The 22,418-nt window shown below is 27.5% G+C and overlaps 1 protein-coding gene across 2 annotated transcripts in view; it reads right to left on the bottom strand.

Moving 5' to 3' along the window:
* The window catches only part of mAChR-A (muscarinic Acetylcholine Receptor, A-type), a 225,929-nt gene that overhangs the window by 170,063 nt on the left and 33,448 nt on the right, over positions 1-22,418 (bottom strand). For both annotated transcript variants that reach the window (XM_071188208.2, XM_071188207.2), the window contains exon 2: positions 5,778-5,821. The gene's annotated coding sequence lies outside the window, so the exon portion shown is untranslated. The remainder of the gene's footprint in view (positions 1-5,777; positions 5,822-22,418) is intronic.

The raw sequence follows: 22,418 nt of genomic DNA, 5'->3' as shown, positions 1-22,418 counted from the left end.
AACATCCTATGATCTAAGGTACAATATATGTTGTTCCCAAAAGTAAAACACCTTTTCCCAGGTTAGTTATAGGTTATAACATTATGTTGTAACTCAGACAGATTTTAAATTATAAACAACTTTAAAGTAAATACATATGAGCAGAATTTTATATCTCCTATGCTTAAATATTGTCTTAATCATACTATCATACAATGTACTTTTCACAACTTTCACAGGCATGAGTGTTCAATTTCTGTCAACTTTCAAGCTAGCAATACAAGATCTCAAAATGAATGTTATTCAAGACAAAACATCCTATGATCTAAGGTACAATATATGGTGTTCCCAAAAGTAAAGCACCTTTTCCTAGGTTAGTTATAGGTTATAACATTATGTTGTAACTCAGACAGATTTCTCGTACATAAATTTATTTTTTGCTGATGTTTGTGAAATAATTCGTAATCAGAAAAATCATATATTTATAGGTAGTTGCACTATAAATGTTTATCTGAATTTCTAAATTATTTGAACTAAAAATTCTAAAATAGTTCGAAAAAACATTATTTTCGTTTATGTTTTAAAACTTGACAAAAAAAGAAGTAAATCAGATTGAATTCATGACATTCTTCAAATTAAAATGAAGGTATATTAAATGTTCGTGTTTTACTAACCTTTACTGCAGATATATATTCAAAGATATATATTGCAGAGTCAAATTTAAGATATTGAAAAACTCCGCTGAAGTAGTTTTAGAGGCATGAGTGTTCAATTTCTATTAACTTTCAAGTTAGCAGGACAAGATCTCAAACTGAATGCTATTCAAGACTAAACATCCAATGATCTAAGGTACAATATATGATATACCCAAAAGTAAAACACCTTTTCCTAGGTTAGTTATAGGTTATAACATTATGTTACAACTGAGGCAGATTTTCTCGTACATAAATTTATTTTTTGCTGAAGTTTGTGAAATAATTTGTTTTCAAAAAATCATATATTCATAGGTAGTTGCACGATAAATGTTTAGATGAATTTCTAAATTATTTAAACTAAAAATTCAAAAATGGTTCGAAAAAACATTATTTTCGTTCATCTTTCGAAACTTGACAAAAAAAGAAGTAAATCAGATTGAATTCATGACAATCTTCAAATTAAAATAAAGGTATATAAAATGTTCGTGTTTTACTTACCTTTACTGCAGAGATGTAGGCAATGAAATTTATTTCGCCTTTTTTATACATGAATTGACACTAAATTTGCTTTGCATTAATAGGAAATACTGTTTTTCGATAAAAATTTCATTAGTATCTTAAAGTACTTCTAGCAAATTGGCAAAGATTTTGTATTTGCTAAAGAGGAGTCGGTAGGGCATATATCAATAATGCTAAAACTGACCTTTTTCGATGTACCTTTTCCAAGCATCTAAACAAGATATTGCTTCAGTTTTTTTTCACAGAATATTTATGTATAGGGGAGAGTCGGGTAGCCCCGCCCAGCTGGTACCACCGCCCACTGGCAATTTCATGTGTATAGAATATTTTTTCAAGTCAATGGGCCATCGGACATTAATTGTTATATTAAAAAAAGATTATTTTCAGAGTTTCAAGCATTTATGTAGGTGTTAATATGGTACACAATAGTTTTGAAAATATGTTGAATACAGTAGTCATGAAATTTAGAAAAATTGGTTGAATGTTTCGATTGAACTTCATTTTAATACTAAAAAAATAATTTTTTCTATACATACAGCATTAAAGTATGTAGTCTTAAGTTTAATTTGCACAAAGAAAGAAGTTTATATGTGAAAAATTGTTCGAGTAATTACAAATTTACAAAAAAATTGGATTTCGGGTAGCCCCGCTCACATGAATGTCGGGTATCCCCGCCCAATTTTATTTCGTCGATAAATGTACGGTTGCAAAGATTATTATTTTATTGCTTCAAATTTGAATGTTACATGCATTTTTAACAACAAGTATTGTTGTTATTAAATGATTAATATTAAATGACAGAATTCACTAAAAGTATATAAATATGTAATAAATAAAATAATTTTGTGATGAAAATGATAAATGAGGCTTATCTATTGTCAATACATTGGTCATTTTCATTTACACCTGAAAAAACAGTCAAAAAACATAATTTTTGTAACTGGGCGTGGCTACCCGACACATTTTGAAAAGAGCTGAAAAGCATGTTTTTTTTTTATACTTCTATTTTTTTTAAGTTAAACTATTCTTTCTTTGTTTATTCTTTTTGCATTATTTAGTTAGATGATAAAACAATAGAAACATGCAAAAATATTGATTATTACTCACTATTATACAGAAATATAAGCAATACTCCTTAAGCGGGGGAGGGGGGCTACCAGATTCTCCCCTACGTGTTTGCACTGTGATAACTGTTAATTCATATCTCTGGCAAAAAAACTGAAGAGATATCTTGTTTAGATGCTGAGAAAAGGTACATCGAAAAAGGTCAGTTTCAGTATTATTGATGTATACCCTACCGACTCCTTATTAGCTGAGAGGAGTTGGTAGGGTATATATCAATAATACTAAAGCTGACCTTTTTCGATGTACCTTTTCTCAGCATCTTAATAAGATATTGATTCATTTTTTCCCCACAGAATATTCATACATACATGCTTATGCAGTGATAACTACTAATACATATCGTTAGCAGAATTCTTTTTAAAATATTATGAACTATAAACTTTAAAATGTTTTAAAAGTTTAATCATTTTTGAGTAAATAAGTATTTCTGTTAACGCTTAAAAAATTATGACAGCATACAACTGATATAATCTCAAATATCCCAAAAAATTTCAAAGCGATATTAAAAGTAGTTTCATAGAAAAGATACATCGAAGAAGGTCAGTTTTAGCATTATTGATGTATGCCTTACCGAATCTCTTTAAAATAATTTCTGTAAATATCTGAAACTTAAAAATCAAGTCTTTCTTTTAGTAGATCAAGTCACACAGATTTTCCACCTATATGAATCAGGTGTACAATTATTTATTTACATAAAATCACTTTCATTGAGGATGATTGGTGAACTTTCACCAAAAAGAACAATGTATGTCCATATAACTCTTCCTGGAAAAATACTAATGAATCATATCTAGATTTAATTTTATATGAAATTAATTTAAGAAATCGTCATCAAAGATTTTAATAATGGCTATATTTCTTTCCATGAAAAATGGGAACTACAACTATGAGGAAAAATTTTAATCGATTCTAATTATGATAGTTCTACAGATTTTAATACTATCGTTTTACTGTTGCTCAAAACACTGACAAAAAAAACTGTTAAATGATTATAAAATGTGGCTTTATAATTATTAAGACATGAATTTAAAGAAAAGTTATAACGCATCTGCTAATAAGTTTCCGGTCTGACATACAGATGGCTCCCTAAATGCAGAATTAGTATTTTGTTTAGCAAGTCCTAACCTTCAAATAAATGGTGTCAAAATTTTATAACGATCTATCGATTGATTTTAAAGTTACAGTGATCTTAATCGAACGCCAATTTATATTATTGAAACAATGGATGAAAAAGAATTTCGTGTTCTTATTAAACATCGTTATTTAATGGGAAAAAACACGGTAGAAACTAAAGCTTGACTCGATAAGTGTTATCCGGGTTCTTCACCAGGAAAATCGACCATTATTGACTGGTTTGCTGATTTTAAACGTGGTCGTACAAATGTTGAAGATGCGCCGCGCTCTGGACGCCCTAAAGATGTGATTAATCTGGAAAACATAATAAATGTCCACAAAATTGTAGAGAAAACCGCAAAGTGAAGTTGCATGACATTGCTGATACTCTAAATATATCAAAAGATTGTGTAGGCTTTATTTTGCAAGAACATTTTTTTTATGAGAAAGCTGTTTTCGAAGTGGGTGCAGCGTGTGCTAATAGTTGACCGAAAACAACAACGAATTGATTATTCCGAGAGCTGTTTGACGTTGTTTCAGCGTGCTTCCGCACCCACCCTGTTCACCAGATTTGGCTCCTAGTGACTTCTACTTGTTTGCAGACTTGAAAAAAATTCTCGCTGGTAAGAGATTCAGCACAAATGAGGAAGTGATTGCCGAAATAAACGCCTGTTTTGAGGTCAAAGATGGTTCTTTTTTTAAGAAAGATGTAGAGATGATAGAGAGGCGATGAAGTGACTGTATATCTCTTAAAGGAGACTATGTTGATGAATAAATTTGAATTTTACAAAAAAAAGTTGTGTTTACTTCATTAGACCGGGAACTTATCAGCCGATGTGTTAATATATGTATTTTAAAATATTTTTGTATTTGCTTCACTTACTTTGGTTTTATGCTCTTCAGATCTATCCAGCCTTACTTACCTTCAACAGATGAGCTTCCAAATCATTAAAATAATTTGACAATATACATAAAAATATAATAGTTTTAAGGACAACTTTGTAGGTAAGAATTGAAATGAAATTGAAAACATGTTAAGTAAATGTTTTTAAAGCATAATAAGTATTGAATAGTATAATAAGAATTAAAACTATTAATTCAATTCTTCATATATGGGATCAGTTAACTATGTAAATTATGTACAGTCGGCAAAATTTAAAAAATCTTAAAAAACACCTTAAAAAACTTTTGACCTAATGACGGATTTTCATGTACTCGGTATTAATAGATTGAGTGACTTAACTTTAATTTAACTAACCTTAATTTGAAAACACGATACTATCTCTGAAAAAACATATCTTTTTTGATGGATTTAGATTCATGACACTCAGGTTATGGGGATTAGAGCATTGGAAGATATGGTCCAAACAGTTTAGCCAGGAGAACAGTTTAGAATTCTTAATGTTAATTTTACTTCTTCCTTATATCCTATAGCTCCAAATTTTCGAAGCTAATAAAAATTTTTGCACACAATTATTAGATTCATTTATACACAGATAATTCCACTCGAAAATAAATTTTTATTAATAATTAGTTATTGCTTCTAATAATTTAATTTAATTATAGTGGAAATTTTTTTAAAAATAGTATACAGATTCTTATAGCATTTTGACAAATTCTTATAACACTTTTTTAGCTGATTTACCAAATGCAAATTCGCATGAAAAATTGGTTGTTCAGTTTCTGAGTAATCAGATTTTAAATATATGATTCATTTTGAAATTCCATACTTCAAAAGCTATGAAATTAATTTTATTAAAGTTTTAAATAATGCCACATAAAATTACTTTCTTCAAAATCTTGCATACCTTATAACTAAAGCATTTTTCAGCTATTATTAAACAAAATAATCGAAAAAGTAAATAATTAACAAAAATGAATTTCTGCATAAAATTATCTTTGAATCTTAAACTGTGGATGCAAAATTTTTTCGATTCACTGAAAAAGACTTGGCACAATATGCTGAAAGTGAAATTAACATTAAGGGGTCTAACTTTTTGACCGCTCTCTTGAACAGAATATTGGGACCATAATTTCCAGACAGCGACTATCCCATCCCTAATTTTGAGGGTCAAAGGTCTGTACCCATAGAGACGAAAGTATTTTTTATTCAGAAAAGTACGTTGTGACTTAGATTTCATAACTTTAAATATCGTTTACACTAATTAATTAGTATAATTGAAATTAAGCCCTAGAACCATAAAAATTCAGTCCTAGTACATGAAATTCCGATTATTGGATTAAAAGTAATTCAGGGTGTTCCATTTCTTATTTAGCGCACTGTACTCAATTAGTTAGTATAAAAGGGGGAATAACATTTGAAATTAAAACTTTATTTTTACTTACGAATATCAGAATCTTCTTACAGTCCAAAAATAGAAGAAATTCACCTAAAATAAAATAAAAAGACAAATTATATATTTTAAATTTATTAAGAGGTTTTTTAGGGGGAGATTGTCTGTATAACTATTCTACATCTCATAGCAGATAAAATAGACGTAAAATGTTTCTTAAAACATAAAATTAATGCAATTTTATAAAGTAAAATTTATCTCATATTTTATTAACAGAATTAATTCCACTTTACATTCGTATTCAAAATGAAATTAGAGAAAAAAGTATTTTTCTACACTGTTAAATTTTTCAATCCGAAATTACGGTAAAATGACCCGCAGTAGTCTGCCCACTCTATTAACCATATCATTTATGGTTATTAACATTTCTTTATCTTTACCGTTTTAAAACCATTTACGGTTTGTACAGTTAAAAACCCGTGAATACAAAATCATAAGGTTTACTGATCACTTATAACTAGCATAGTTAAACATAGCAAACCATAAACATAAAAATTAAACTGATATTGAATGAGGTGAGCCTAGTTGGCTGGGATAGAATTCTGGTTGGTAAACTGTATTAGGGAAAAGCAATCAATAACGTTTTTTCTCGCATTTAACAGTTTGAATATAATCTTTTTGTGGTTATTTAACTGTTTAAGTTGGAAATGGTAAAATAACAATTAGATAAATTGTTGCTTAAGGGGTCACAGTATCCAAAAAATGACCAAAGTATCGAAAATTTTTTGATTGCTTATAATAAAACTTAAGACTGTTTCAAAAAATTCTCTCTCTATCTACATTTTAAGAAAAGTTATGAATGATTTTAGATTCTCTTAATACAGAAACTTGCACAGCAGACAGACTTTAGAGTGCTTTTTCTCATAGATGATAATTTTGTGTTTTAATCTTAATTAAATCCCCAAGGAATTTTTTCTATTTAAGATAAAACTTTGAAGTAAACTTTTTTATCTTAAGTATAATACACTTATTTAAACTTTGCATGGAATAAGCATTTTATGAGGTATTGCAATTTTCACAGCATGTTATATACACCTAACAGGAATTCTTAACCTTTTTTTTCTACATTTTTACAAAATAACCTATCAAAAATATTCTAATCGATATATCATCAAATGAATGCTCAAAATTGTTAAGAGAAATATTGCAAGCACTAAGAAAAGAAAATTTGAAATATGTTAAAATAAAAAAGCCTTAGGAATTTAAAAATTTTGAATTTTTTCAACTTTTTTTAAGATTTTAAAAAAATTAAACAGTTTAATTACTTTTTGAAGATAAATTATTGATTTTAAGTTAAATGAGCATGTAAAGCAACCACCAAAGGAATGATTATACCTTTATTTGAAAAAATTGTTGCAAAGGTACTGTGACCCCTTAACAATTTTTCAGAAAATTTTCTAAGAGTGTAGACTTAATGGCAATTGTTTTACAATATCCGATGATCTGAATTTGCAAATTAATATTCCAACCCTCTAAAGGAAGTTTTGCTAATTAAAAACGATTCGTTTATGTCACATATCAATACAGCTGCAATAGAAAGAAAATCAAATAATTAAAATTATTCCACTCCTTTTTAAGAATATCATTCAAACTGACAGCTTCTCTTCTTTATTCCTATCTTCACCGAAATCATTTCATTTTATTTAGCTAAATACTTCATGATACCTTAATCACTGATTAAATTTGAACTAGTTTCCCAAAATCAGTTATCTAATTAATTAACAAGGATTAAATCGATTTTGTTTACCTTTGATGTCAGGCAGTGTTTTCTTTCCAAAATCCTACTTACAAGATAATTAAATATTTGGTATCTGTTAAATACTAAATAGTGGTCAATTTTTCCAGGAAACGAGCTCATTCTTTAGTATATATCTTCCAAAATAAACAGACACAAAGAGAATTATTAAATCATAGTTATTTTAATCTCTTTCATGGAGATTAAAATATAAAATTAATATAAAATTTATTTTTCATAGTGACGAAATTTATTTTTCATAGTGACAAAATTTATTTTTCATAATGACAAAATTTATTTTTCATAATGACAAAATTTATTTTTCATAATGACAAAATTTATTTTTCATAGTGACAAAATTTATTTTTCCTAGTGACAAAATTTTTTTTCTCATAGTGACAAAATTTATTTTTCATAGTGACAAAATTTATTTTTCATAGTGACAAAATTTATTTTTCATAGTGACAAAATTTATTTTTCATAGTGACAAAATTTATTTTTCATAGTAACCAATATTTACCGTGATCAGTCGAAGTCTATTCTCCACTTATTGCTTTATGTCAAATTTTAGGAATTTAAAAAAAAAAACATCTAACGAATATACAGCAGGGTTATTCACAATTCCCTCTGTTTACTACAACCTTAAGTTTACTGCAACTGGCTTCAGTGGTACATGTTACTGCCATCTACCGGCAACTGCTTAAATTAAAACTTGAATACTTTCGGAATAATTCATATGTTCTTTTTTGCCATATTCGTCTTTGTTTTTTTACTATAACGCTTTGAAAACCCGGAGGGAATTATGAATAACCCTGTATTTTGTACCTTCCAAACTCAGCGAAAAGTAATGTTCTGACTGGGAGTTATTAAAAACGAAAATGAATGGTGTGATCAGCTCAGGTGTTAATCATGTCATTTAACTATAATCAGTGGTACGCTTACGAAAATTCGGCTTATCACTTATCTTCATGATATCGCTAAAATGAACAGTAAAACCGTGCAAATTTGATACAAACTTAATATGGTGTTAAATTTAATGCGTATGCATATAATGACTTAAAAATCTAAGACGACGTAAGACACAAAGACGAATTATGACATAAACTAGAGAAAGACGAAACAAAGTATATGTTGAATATTATGGATCGATTAGAAACCACTATCATTTTGCAATTTAGATCTATTCAATTTACTATACTTATTTCATAAAATTAAAGGGTCACAGTACCCAAAAAATGACCAAAATATCGATATTTTCATTGTTTATAATAAAACTTCAAACTTCTTCAAATACAATGAGAAAAAAACATCTCTCCATCTACGTTTTTAAAAAAGTTATGAATGATTTCAGATTGCCCTAAAACAGCAACTTGATCTGCAGACAGACTTTAAAGTGCCTTTTCTCATAGATGATAATTTTGTGTTTTAATCTTTATGAAATCCCTAAGGAGTTTTTCTATTTAAGATAAAGCTTGGAAGTTAACTTTTTTATCTTAAGTATAATACACTTATTTAAATTGTGCATGGAATAAGCATTTTATGAGGTATTACAATTTTTACAGCATGTTATGTATACCAAAAGGAATTTTTTACCTTTTATTTCTACTTTCTTACAAAAAAATCTATAAAAAAATGTTATAATTGATTTATCACCAAATGAATGCACAAAATTTTTAAGATGAATATTGTAAGCACTAAGAAAAAAAGATTTGAAAATATGTTAAAATAAAAAAGCCTTAGGGATTTAAAAATTTTGAATCTTTTCAATTTTGTTTAAAATTTAAAAAAAATTAAACAGTTTAACTATTTTTTAAAGATAAATTATTGATTATAAGTTACATGAGCATGTAAAGCATCCACAAAATGAATGATTATACCTTTATTTAAAAAAAAATATTGTAAGGGTACTGTGACCTTTTAATTTCTATAAAAATAACTAAATCAGTCTTTGCATAACTATTAAATAGCTTTTTTGCTGTTGTGATATTTAGACAGATAATATAATCTCAGCTATGTAATCGAAATAATGGTCAAAACAGTCTTCGTTTTATCTTAAAACTTTATTGTTACCGCCATTTTATTTATACAGGATATATTTTCTGAAGCGACGAATTAATGTTTGTGCACGAAGTAAGCTGTGAATTATACAGTAGTTCTTACAAAAAATATATATATCTTCTTGAAGCTGAACTTGGGAAAATACGAACTCAACGATTAAGATGCTTCAGACGTTTATAGAAGAAAAATAAAAAAAATATGTTTTCCTGGCTTTTCATTAGGAGGTGATCTATTGCTAAAGTTGGAAGAATATTTAGTTTTTCTTCCTTCTTTATTGAACAGGAAAATACTAAGCTTTATACGAAGAAGGAAATAAACCAAAGTTTGTTTCGATGACACAGAGTTAGAGAGATATTAATGAAACGTATTCTATCACGTGAAATGGCACTAATGCAATAGATTGACTTCTTACACATATTGAAGTTTAATTATACATATATGTTATTTGTTCAGTTTTTTGAGAAAACATATTTTTATTTTTAAAGGAATAAAGTGTAAAAAGTACAACGCGTTTAATAACTGATATATCAATCTTCAGTTAGAAAGAAATGAAATGAAATATGAGTCATATAAATAAACCAAATTTTGTTTCGATGACACAGAGTTAGAGAGATATTAATGAAACGTATTCTATCACGTGAAATGGCACTAATGCAATAGATTGACTTACACATATTGAAGTTTAATTATACTTATATATTATTTGTTCAGTTTTTTGAGAAAATATAGTTTAATTTTCAAAGGAATAAAGTGCAAAAAGTACAACTCGTTTAATAACTGCTATATCAATCTCCAGTCAGAAGGAAAGGAAATGAAGTATGAGTCATATAAATAAACCAAAATTTGTTTCTATGGCATACAGTTAGAGAGATATTAATGTAACGTATTCTATCACGTGAAATGGCACTAATGCAATAGATTGACTTACACATATTAAAGTTTAATTATACATATATGTTATTTAATTAGTTTTCGGTGAAAATATATTTTTAGTTTTAAAGGAATAAAGTTTAAAAAGTACAACGCATTTAATGACTGATACATCAATCTTCAGTCAGAAAGAAATGAAATGAAATATGAGTCATATAAATAAACCAAAATTTGGTTCTATGACATACAGTTAGAGAGATATTAATGAAACGTATTCTTTCATGTGAAATGACACTAATGCAGTAGATTGATTTACACATATTGAAGTTTAATTATACATATATATTATACATTAAATGTTTTGGAAAAATATTTTTAGTTTATAAGGAATAAAAGTGTAAATTGAAGAATACGTTTTAATGTTTAATGACTGATTTATCAATCTTAATTAAGAAAAAAAATACTGAATATGAATATAATCTGTTTGTAATTATTTTAAATATTTGAATTGTATATGAAATGTTTTTGAATTGTGTTTGTTGTTTGAATTGTATATGAAATGTTTGTTGCCTGCATTTAGTATTATTTAGAAATAGAAGCACAATGAAAAAAGCACCTAAACGTAATTATTCATCTTTATTGTATATATCCTTAAGCTAAATTCAGTATTAAACTCTTGTAAGACTAAATTATAAAAAGTAAATATTTGTCATTGAAATATTTAGTGGAAATTCAAATGGTAAATATGAATTTTTTTTTGTATAACATTGGAATTACGAATTTATGTTTCAAACTATGTGGGATCATTATAAGTTAAAAATTGTTGTTTAGAAGTATATAAAGAGAAGAAAGAAAAATCGATGCATTAATTTGTCATTTGTTGCATATAAATAAGATGAAATAAGTTTTAAAAAATATATCACTTTTTCTAAATTTTAACACTCATTATAAAAGCATGTTTTATTGCTCATTTTGCTAAAATCCAACTTTTCAAGCTTTTCGGTGTTCCCATAGAGCCAGAAACGTGGTAAATTTTACCATATTATGGTAGTTTTTACCATATATTTTTCGCAATGTATGTTGTTTGTTTCCTACATGCCTGATTGAATAAAGAAATATACTTGTAGTTGAAGTAAGGTGAGAAAACGTAATATGTAATTATAAAAACGTTCTTACAAACAAATACTGACTTTAGTATTTAAGTTATAAATTATAAGTGCTTAAAGCAACTATCAACTATTTTACTAATTACTATTTTACTATTTTACTTATTTAATTTAAAAATTTTGAGGATTCGAATTTTTTCTCGCTGTTATTTTATTACAAAATAATTTCCCAATATATATTTCATTAGCATTTGTAAGAATTGATGAAGAAAATGAACTCAGAGAGTTTCTGTGCACACTTGGGGGGGGGGAGGGTTAGAAGTTCCGAATTAAATCACGATAAAAAGTACTGGCACTTTTACCAACATATGTTACGGAACAAAAATCTGATACACGGTAATTTTTACAGTAATAATTACAGTAAAATCACTGAATCACTGCAATTAAATGAATATTAAGTAAGAATTACGCATTATTTTTTGCAGTGAAAATGGATTTTACGGATGATACAGCAAACATGCCGGTAATTTATACCGTAGTATGACATGGAATGTTTTACAGTGCCATTGAAATCGTTTTTATATTGGTTAAACAATAAAAAATGTTCACCAAAAAAAAAATATACGATTACACCGAATTATAAAATATTAAAAAGCGTATAATATATATAGTATAAAAAGTAAATGTATAGTAACACCATTGAAATACTGTATATGAAATTTTTAAAATCATATTGAATAACGTAATCATGTTTTAATCGCTAAAAACAGTCGCAACAGTGAAATGAAAGCGCAAAGAAATTCTAATGGTTACGTGAAAAACCGAGTAAAGAGGTTTCTAAATATAACCTACTATCAATAAGAAGATATTCTTGGAGAAGCTTAATTAAAAAAAAAGTTTCATTTTGCTTGGGAATGCAAAAATGTTTTAAGAAAAATCTTTTAATATAACTAAAACGTTTTCCTCATATCAGGAATGTCATTTTTTTCGTTTTTTAAAACAAAATTAAAAGACATTCATGACGAATAATTATACTATTTTTTCAGTGTTCTTAATATGTAATTACAAATAAAAATAGAACGACATTTTTGACATTTAAATTGTTTTTTTTATCTCATAATTGCATGGTATGGTCTCACTGTTCGAGTTTTCATTCCATAATTATGGCAAAATAACTGGCAGTCATAAATGTAACAGTAAAATTTACGGTAAACTGATGGTTACATTTACGCCTGTAAAATCGTTTAAAACTAGAATGGTTACTAAAACCATGGATATAAAATTAAACAGTTTTTTAGCAGTTTACAACTAGCATGGTTTCAAAACCAGGAAAAAAAAATATCAGACCATTATACCTAGGCATTTTGCTTGGTAATGAGCTTTGGAGTGAGTTTGAGATTAAGTTGTATCCATCTCTTGAACAATGAAATAGGGTTTAATTAGTTTATCTGGGTGTTTCACCTATATGGTTGTATTTCTGGTTGTTCACCTAAGACACGGGTTTTACTAGACTTTTTTGTGATAAGTAGTTTTATGGTGCTGCCATCTACGCTTGAGTGAGTGCATTATATTCTAATAGTCAAGGGTTATAAATTAGGAAGTGCAGGAAGCTGGAAACTCTTCAATAATTGAAAGGAATTGATTTAAATACCTTATAGTTTTGTATTCAAGTGTGGTTTAGAAACTGACAGTTTAGAAAATGAGAAAAATCGGGGAATTGTTTCTCCCTTATACACTCTTCCCTATCTCTTAATATGGAAAATCTGGTTTTGCTATGCGGAGAAGACTGCAGGTTAAAATGGGACTTTTTACGTGCAGAACTGTCATTGGATAAAATATATTATTTGTAAGCGATTTCAAAACCCTAAAGATTCCGAAACCGGACTTCTGTCTGATATTTTACTATAATTTTAGAATGAAAATTATAACAGTGTACTTTAAAGTTATACTTAGAGGTCTCTAACTCCATGGTAATGGCATTTCTGGTAAAAAAACAGCAACGTAATGTTGTTAATAAAAACAAAATATACGGTATTTATGTTATTCATTTGGTAATTTTTCCGTTCTTATGGTAATGGCTTTTCGGAAATTCTGGTTTTCAAAATTATAGTACTTATCACCATCTTCATTATTCATTATCTAATGAAAAATGCAAAACTGATAAGTAAATTTTACCGAATAAATGATTTTTATTCCATATTCTAAGGCACCATGGTAAAATTTCTAAATTTTAACGTGTTTGCCAAATTTTGTGATAAATTATAAAACCATATTTTATTTTCAATTTTACAAATCAAGCATTATTAAAAACCATATTTTTATTTTCATGTAACCAAGCACTACTAAAACTATTATAAAACCATATTTTATTTTTAATTTTACTAATCACTGCCAAAATCATTATAAAACCATATTTTATTCTTCATTTCACAAAACTCGTCAAGCTTTATACTATTGAGCCAGAAACATGGTAAATTTTACCATACTCCAGACGTTTTGACCATGCATTTTTCTTAACGCACCATTTCATTTTGTAATAATATTTTTAATAATATCAGATAATATTAATACTATTAATAATATTCTTTGTAACAATATTCAGACCAAACATACTTAAAAATATATTCTATGCAACATTGAAAAATATTTATTTTTATCATTTTGAAAATTATAGTAAACAATTTTTATTTTTGTTTCAGTTTTAAAAACATCGCATTTCAATAATTTTAATTATTTTTAATTCTTCATGTCACTTTCATACCGCTGGACAGACATATTACAAATATGCGTTATATATAATTGTTATTTTTAAATTCTATCGAGATTTTTCAAACTGGAATCTTTTTTTTTAATTTTAAATTTTTGTTACTCATAAAGACAGCACAAAAAAACACTGAATGTTGTATAAAAACACTGAATCATAAAAAGCATTTTTATAGAAGTTAGTATAACAGAGAGATGATTTACATTCAGAATTATTTTCATTGGAGTTTTGGTTCTAACATTTTGTACCTCAGGGAAATTACTGATTGAATAGATTGTAAAACCATATTTTGTTTTTAATTTTACCAAAATCAACGAACTTTTTTCCATAGAGCAAGAAACACTTTAATATATACCATATTTTAGTAGTTTAAACAAATTTTTTTTTCTTAGTGCATAGTTTAATTTTTTTTATAAACTCTCTGTTTTTATTATTTTTTAGATGAATATTCAAACGGAAATTACTGAAAAGTATTTTATTTTTAATCATTTTGAAAATGATTGTAAACAAGTTTAATTTTTGTTCAAGTCTTAGAAACATCGCATTTTAATCAAATTTAATTTTTAAACGTTCGAAAACGTATCACATTACAAATATGTGTTGTATTTAATTGTTATTTTTGAATTCTCAAGAGACTTTTCAATCTGAATTCTTTTTTTTTCTTTCAATTTTCGTTACGCATAAATACAGCGCAAAAATTTCAATAGTGTTGTACAAAAATAGTGAATTATAAAAAAATATTCTAATAGAAGTTAGTATAATAAAGTGATGATTTACATTCAGAGTTATTTTCTTAGGAGTTTTGGATCTAAGATGTTATCCCTCTGGGAAATTATTGATTGAATAAAGCAAACAAGACTAGTTTTCGAATACGGTTATCTTCCTCAAAATCTGAGAGTTACCTATTCATACAATTTTCGTGAATTTCTAAAGGTATTTTTTTCTTTTAGGGTTGCGTTTAACTTTAAAGTTATACGCGAGTTTCGAAAATACCTAAAAAAATACATACACTGGTTTAGAAAATCAGACGAAATTTTGTTTAAAATATGATTTGTTGAAGAAAGGTAAAGAATTTTGATTTTCCCCAAGATTATGTTCTTAAGATTTATTTATCTAGTGTATAACTGAATTAAAAACTATGCCTTAAAATTTTCTGCACATTTGTAAGATAGATTTGTAAGATTTTCTAAATATTTGCGATGCATTTGTAAAAAATTGTAAACATAATAAAGAAAAGTTTTGTATATTTATTTCCTTTCTTAAATTTTGTACCTTCCCCTTCAGAAATCCTAGAGCTGTTTAAGCATTAGGAATAATTGTTGGAGGAAGTAGGAGACAAGTGTGAAAAAATTTTAAAAAATTTCCCAAAAAGTTTTCTATTAATCATTTTGATCATAACTAATATTTTAAATTTAAATTTGTTATTTGATAAGTTTGATTTATTTTCATTTCGATGGATGCGTAAACTAAGTTGATAATTTGCTTTTTAATTTTCTTTTTTTTTAATCCAAATAATTTTTTTCTCTCCTAAACCTATGGCTACGCAAGTTATAAATTTATAGTTACTTTTAAAAATAAATAAAAATCAGCAATGATCTCATTTCAATCAAAAATGCAGTCTTAAGTACATAATCTTATTATTGCTTTCTTTCATTAAACTAAATAATGCATTTTGACAAAGCAGCATTAAACAGAGACATTAATATAATTTTTAACTAAAACATTTTACACACATTCTAAAAATTAAAAAATATTCAAGATAGCAACTTTTCGATTAAAGACAAACTCAAAATATAGCCTTAATTAGTCTCAAAATGAGAACATAATTTGTAAAAACAAAGGAATTATTTTCCATAAATAATTAATTTTTTTAAATAAATACCTCAATAACTGACGTGGTTTCAAATAACCCTATTAGTATCAATATCTAGAAAAAAATAAGCAATTAAAAAAATCAATCAAAAGTAAATATTAAAATATGTAACAGACATATTCTCTATATATCTCCAATTATGTATTTCTAATAATATATCTCTAGTTATTAAAAAGCAAGAAACATAGTCCAAAGAATTATAAAGCAAATTATGCGTGAATTTTCTTCTCTAACTTTAATTATAATTGAATATATTGTAATTGAATCAGAATATTGAGAATATTGAGGATATAATCTAACATCTAACTTGCTGTTGGTTTAATTTACTTTTTCTTGGGGTAATAGGGGGTATGATTGTTTGCGGTAATATACCGCCAGTCGGTAAAACTGCTTCCGAAGGGGCTGCATAGTAATCCCTTCCTGATGATGCTACTATGTCTGTCAGTTTTTCCTCTATAATTTCTTTTATTTCCTTTTTGATTGTAAGGTTGCTATTTCCAGTAGCACTTTGTAATTCAGTTTGTTATTTAGTGTTAATGATTTTGGTTTTCTCCCGCTCTGCTGAAACTTTTAGCACTCTTATGAAGTAATAACTTATTTTATTTCATCTTTTAATATTTTCCTCAAATATCCTTCTATCTGTAACATTAGCAGCATGGCGCTGACACAACTTGTTGAAATTTCACAACTTATACTTTTTCTTTGATTTTCATTAGTTTTGTATTTATTTCTCAAAGTGTATTTTATATATATATATATATATATATATATATATATATATATATATATATATATATATATATATATATATATATATATATATATATATATATATATATATATATATAAATATATATATATATAAAATATATAATATATAATATATATATATATATATATATATATATATATATAATTTCTTTAAAGAGCCAAAATATAAACCACCATTTGTAAGATGTTTTTAGAAATATTCCACAAGAAATGTACGTTAAAAATTCCTATGAAGACATCATTAATATAAATAATTATTTCTTTAAAGTTGAAGATTAAATGTAGTTAGAAATGAAGTACAATGTTTCGCCTTTTTATTCCCATCTAATCACAATTTTGGATTCTTGCGAGATAGTGTTCTTATGTAGCTATAATAAATCTTAATAAAGTGAAAGTAAAGTGTCATCAAAACGAGGTCTATTAATCAATTAGAAAGTGTCATTTTGTGACAAAAATGTTATTTTCCGTTGTACTGTTCTTCTGAATAAGGCAAAAATATATTTTTTAAAGTATTTATCAGCAACAGTAAAATGATATTTCATTATAAAGAGGCTTTAGTTTTGTTATAGATTATTACTGTATTTTAATTAAAACCACGGGAGAGATAATGGACATTTTCATTGAGCCGCGATGGCTCAGGTCATCGAGCGTTCACCCTCCAATAAGGCGAAGCGGGTCCAAATCCCAGTCGATGCGAATTCTGCGTCCGGTTTGCACCGATCACAGTGCTGACGAGAAATTTCTTCAGTGGTAGACGGATCATGGGTTAGGGTCACCTTGCCGTTAGGCTAACCATGAGAGGTTCTCGTGGTCTTCCTCTCCATGTAACACAAATGCGGGTTAGCCCTATAAAAAGTCCACGAAGGCAAATTTCTCTCAATACACGATCCAGGAGTTCCCTTGTGTTCTGGATGGGGGTTAAAATTACAAGGCTACAGAGTTGAACATTAGTAGTCTTAAACCCATAAAATTGGGTCGGCTGTTAAACGACTGTTTTAAAATATAATATAATATGAAATAAAAAAAATTGACATTTTCGGAGCCTTGGTGGCTCAGGGGATGGAGCCTTTGCCTTCCAATGAGGTGAAATGGGTTCGAATCCCTACGATGGCTGATCAATACGAATTGCGCACCCGACTCACACCGATGACAATGTTGACGTAAAATATCCTCAGTGGTAGACGGATCATAAGTTAGAATACCTTTCGCTGTCAGAAATTTCTCGGAAGAGATGGTTAAATAACAAATGATTGCATGTCTATTTTACCATGTTTAATCAAAACAGCCAAATAACCATAAATAAAATGGTAATCAAACTGTGAAGTTTGGAAAAAACTGCTTATTAACTGCTTTTACCTAATACAGTTAAACAACCAGAATTTTATCGCACCAACTATTACCACCTAATGAAGCTACTTAGTTCTTCGCTACTGCGTACATATCATAGCCGAGCGGGCTTATCTGTCAATCTCATGACCATCAGAACTGGAGCTCGAGTCCTAGTGTTGACACAACAATATTTTCTCCATTCCGTTCAACACGTGAAGAATTCCCAGTGTCCGGCACTCTCCAATGACCATTAACTTACGAAATCCGAGCTTCTATGTTTAGTTAAAAACTTATTACGTTTTTAAAAAAATGCTAGTTGCAAATGGTTAAAAAACCGTATAGTTTTGCATTCATGGTCTTATAACGATATTTTTGTAAATGGTTATAATACAATAAAGGAAGAAAAAATTCTTTTCCGTATGGTTTATCGGATGGACAGACAGCTGACAGTTATATTACCGTAATTTTAGAAGGAAAATTTTAACAGTGTTGCTGCCATGCTATCAGTGTGAAGTTTTCGTGGTTTTCCTCTCCATCTAGCGTGAACGTGAGATAGTTCCCTCAAAAAGTCCTCCACGAAGGAAAATGCTTCCCATTACTTGATCCAGGAGTTTTTCCTTGTCTTCTGGATTTGGTTCAAAATTACAAGACTATGGAATTAAACATTAGTAGTTATAAACCCAAAATAATTGTGTTGGTTGTTCAACGATGGTTTTAAAATAAAATAAAATGTATATCTCTGAGATTAGAAATTCTCGATCTTCGTCGTATCATTATTTTTTCTTTTGAATTAAAATGAAGCATTTTCAATAATTTAGCGATTTCATAATTTTGGCATAATCATTTGTTGAATTATATCTAACTGATAATAATACATTTGTCTCAAGAGATCCTCTAAATTCTACAACATTTGAAATTTCCTGGAAACGATGGTTACACTAAAATTCACTTGATTGCTGTATTACCATATTCAATCTAAACAATCAAATACATACTTTAACCGAAAGAGCTTATCTGTCAATCTCTTGACGGTCTGAATGGGAGTTCAAATCACAGTGATGACAACGCACTGTTTGCTCAATTCCTTCGACACACGATGAGTCTCCAGTGTCTTGCATGCAATGCCCACCTCTCAAGATAGCTAATATCTCTAGATAAACTTCTTAAATCACATTTCACGGTTCCCTTGACAAAAAATAACGCAACTAAAACCTAGCTCTATTGGTCCATTACCTGAAGAAAAGCTTAACAAAACCTAACTGCAATATCCCGTTTACGGTAGTAAAACCGTGAAAAGTGCATTTTTTTCAAATCCGTAATGTTTTGCATTTAATGTTTTTTAACCATATTATTTCTTAATGATTTCACTAAACCTGCATCACTGAACTAAATGATTTTTTTGAGGAATGCATGCTAAATTGTTCAAAAAATGATTATTTAATCCCACATGTATGAATTAATCTGATAAATTATATGTTATGTAACCAGAATTGAATACTTAGCTTCAAACAAATGCTCTCATACCAAGAAAACCTGGAGTTGAATGTTGGAAGAGTTTTTTAATATGGCATAGTAGTTTATCTGTCTGAAAGAGCGAGAATTAAAACTTATAACGAAAAAAAATAAAATATGTTCCCCATTAGCATAATTAGCAAAAACAAAAATAAAGAAGCAAGATAAGCGATTGATTAAATAGTAAGATTGAATTTATCAATTTGAAAAATTCTGCTTGATTTCATGCCAAAACAAATTTACATGTTGAGTTTGAAAATATTGATGGAAAACTACGCCAATCAAGTATAACTGAAGGACCACGGAAGGCTGCTATAACTTCAGTGTTTTAAATCTAATTTAATTACGAAATAGTATTATTACATTGCGAATAATAGTATGGACAAAAGTACCACAGCATGGTATTATTTACTGTGTTTCTTGCTCCGTAGGAACACCTAAAAGCTAGGTAAATTTTACTGAAGCGATTTGGTAATGATTTTGATAAAATTAACAGTAAAATTACGTTTTAAAATATGCTTTAAATATTGATAAATGTGTTAAAATTTGATAATTTTAACATGATATTATGGAAAATGGCATAAAAACCATATATTCGTTAACCAGAATTATCTATCTACCTATTTATACATCTCTCTTTCTCTTTTTATGCATATATATATATATATATATATATATATATATATATATATATATATATATATAAATATATATATATAAAGTTTTGTCAAAACTACCAGATTATGGTAAAATTTACCATGCTTATGACTCAATGGGAACACGAAAAAGCTCAGCAACTTTTACCAAAGCACTGTGGTAGAGATTTAGGTAAGAATAACAATATAATATGGTTTTATGATCTGTGATAAAATTCGGCAAGCGTGGTAAAATATAGTAATTTTATCTTGATAGCTTAGTAAATAGTATAAAAACCATTTCATTAGTTAAATTCAACTTTCAGGATTGTATTTTTTACTAATGTTTTACTTTTTAAATTTGTTGTAATAATGAACTATAAATTTGAAGAGTAGAATTTTAGGTAAACGTATTCCCATTTGAACGAAAAAAATTACCAAATGAATAGTTTAAGTACCGTATATTTCGGTTTTATTAACCAGATTTAGTGTTTTTTACCCGATATATCATTAGCATACAGTACGGTAATTTTGCCAGATAATTTCTTTTCGTGATAGTACCTTATCATTTTACACCTTTGTAAGAACGAAAGGTTTTTTACAGGCTGTATGATATTGTTTTTAATTTATTCAGAATATGTTCGGGCCAGTAAGAGTTAAATCAGTTGAGAGTTTTTAAGTTAAAAAAACACATAAGCATTTATAATTCCTTGTTTTATTTAGACCAAATATATTTTAAATATGAGAAATGTGATTTTTTTCTTTAAAAAAACTGCTCGAAACTGCCCTTTCTCCTTCTAATAAATGAGTAATATTTTAATAAAGTTTTTCTTTTATAATTTCCATTTTTTAAAGGTATATTATTTTAAATGATCAAATAACAAGTTTTTCTTTCTATGCAGTGAAGATCACAGTGATAAAAACTAGATAGCAATTTGTCCGTTTTGATTAATGAGGGAAAAATCTACATATCAATTCATTATTCTTGAAAATAAAATTTCACGTCTAAAACTATCCTGCTTTCTAAGAATCTCGAAAAAATCAATTTTTCAAACCATCAAAGACCGATATTGAATTATGGCCAATGTAATGCGACGCAAAATATTTTTTTATTTATGAGAAATACTTTTTTTTAAGGAAAAAAAGCCCTTCTTTGCATAATATTGTGATTATTTAAGTCAAGAGTAAACAAAATCCAATTTTAAATGCACACTTTATTTCTTTATAACATAGACACGCTTTGATTGAACTTTTTCAGAAAAAAAATTATTTTAAATTATTATAGACTCTTTTTTTATTTGCTGCAATATAAAAGAAACGCTACTCTACGAATGAAATAAGAAAAATTTAGTCAAAAAGGATTTTTTTAATTATTTAAATTTTTTGTAATGTTTTTTTCATAAAATCTTTTCTTTTTCACATTGAAATAATTATATGAGATGAAAAAAAAGTTTTTTTGTTACAAAATATGATAAATGTGATGATAACTGTATTTTTTAATAAATTATTTCATGCAAATAAACTTGTGTATGAGAGTTTTTTATATTTTACTGTGATAGGTGCTTATTATTGAAAAAAAAGTATAAGATTTACTTTCTGCACTTTCTTGTTCCGTTAAGATTCTATTTTTTAAATTATTTGATTTTGCTAGTCTTTTTATATTTAATCAATACAAAATGTCAAAAAAGGAAGAAACTAAATTTTTTTCTTTGTTGTTTTATACGAGTTCTTTAATTTATCATTCTTATTATTATTATTCGAGGCAAACTTAGTATGGAATCTCAAGTTTTTTTTAATTCAAATCAATCCATTGATTGATTGACTACTGTAGTTTCCATATTTAATTGAATGTTTTAATGCATGGTAAAGATATCAATTATCAGATCAATACATTAATTATTAGCCTACAGCGATTTTCACAATAGCTTTTAAGTCAGTAGGGTATATACGAATAATACTAAAACTGACATGTTTCGATGT

Source organism: Parasteatoda tepidariorum, chromosome 12 (assembly GCF_982258835.1).
Source record: "Parasteatoda tepidariorum strain Cologne lab strain chromosome 12, Ptep-v5.0, whole genome shotgun sequence".
Taxonomy (NCBI): domain Eukaryota; kingdom Metazoa; phylum Arthropoda; class Arachnida; order Araneae; family Theridiidae; genus Parasteatoda; species Parasteatoda tepidariorum.
The sequence above is the reverse complement of the archived record's forward strand: the minus strand, read 5'-3'. Positions and strand labels throughout refer to the sequence as shown.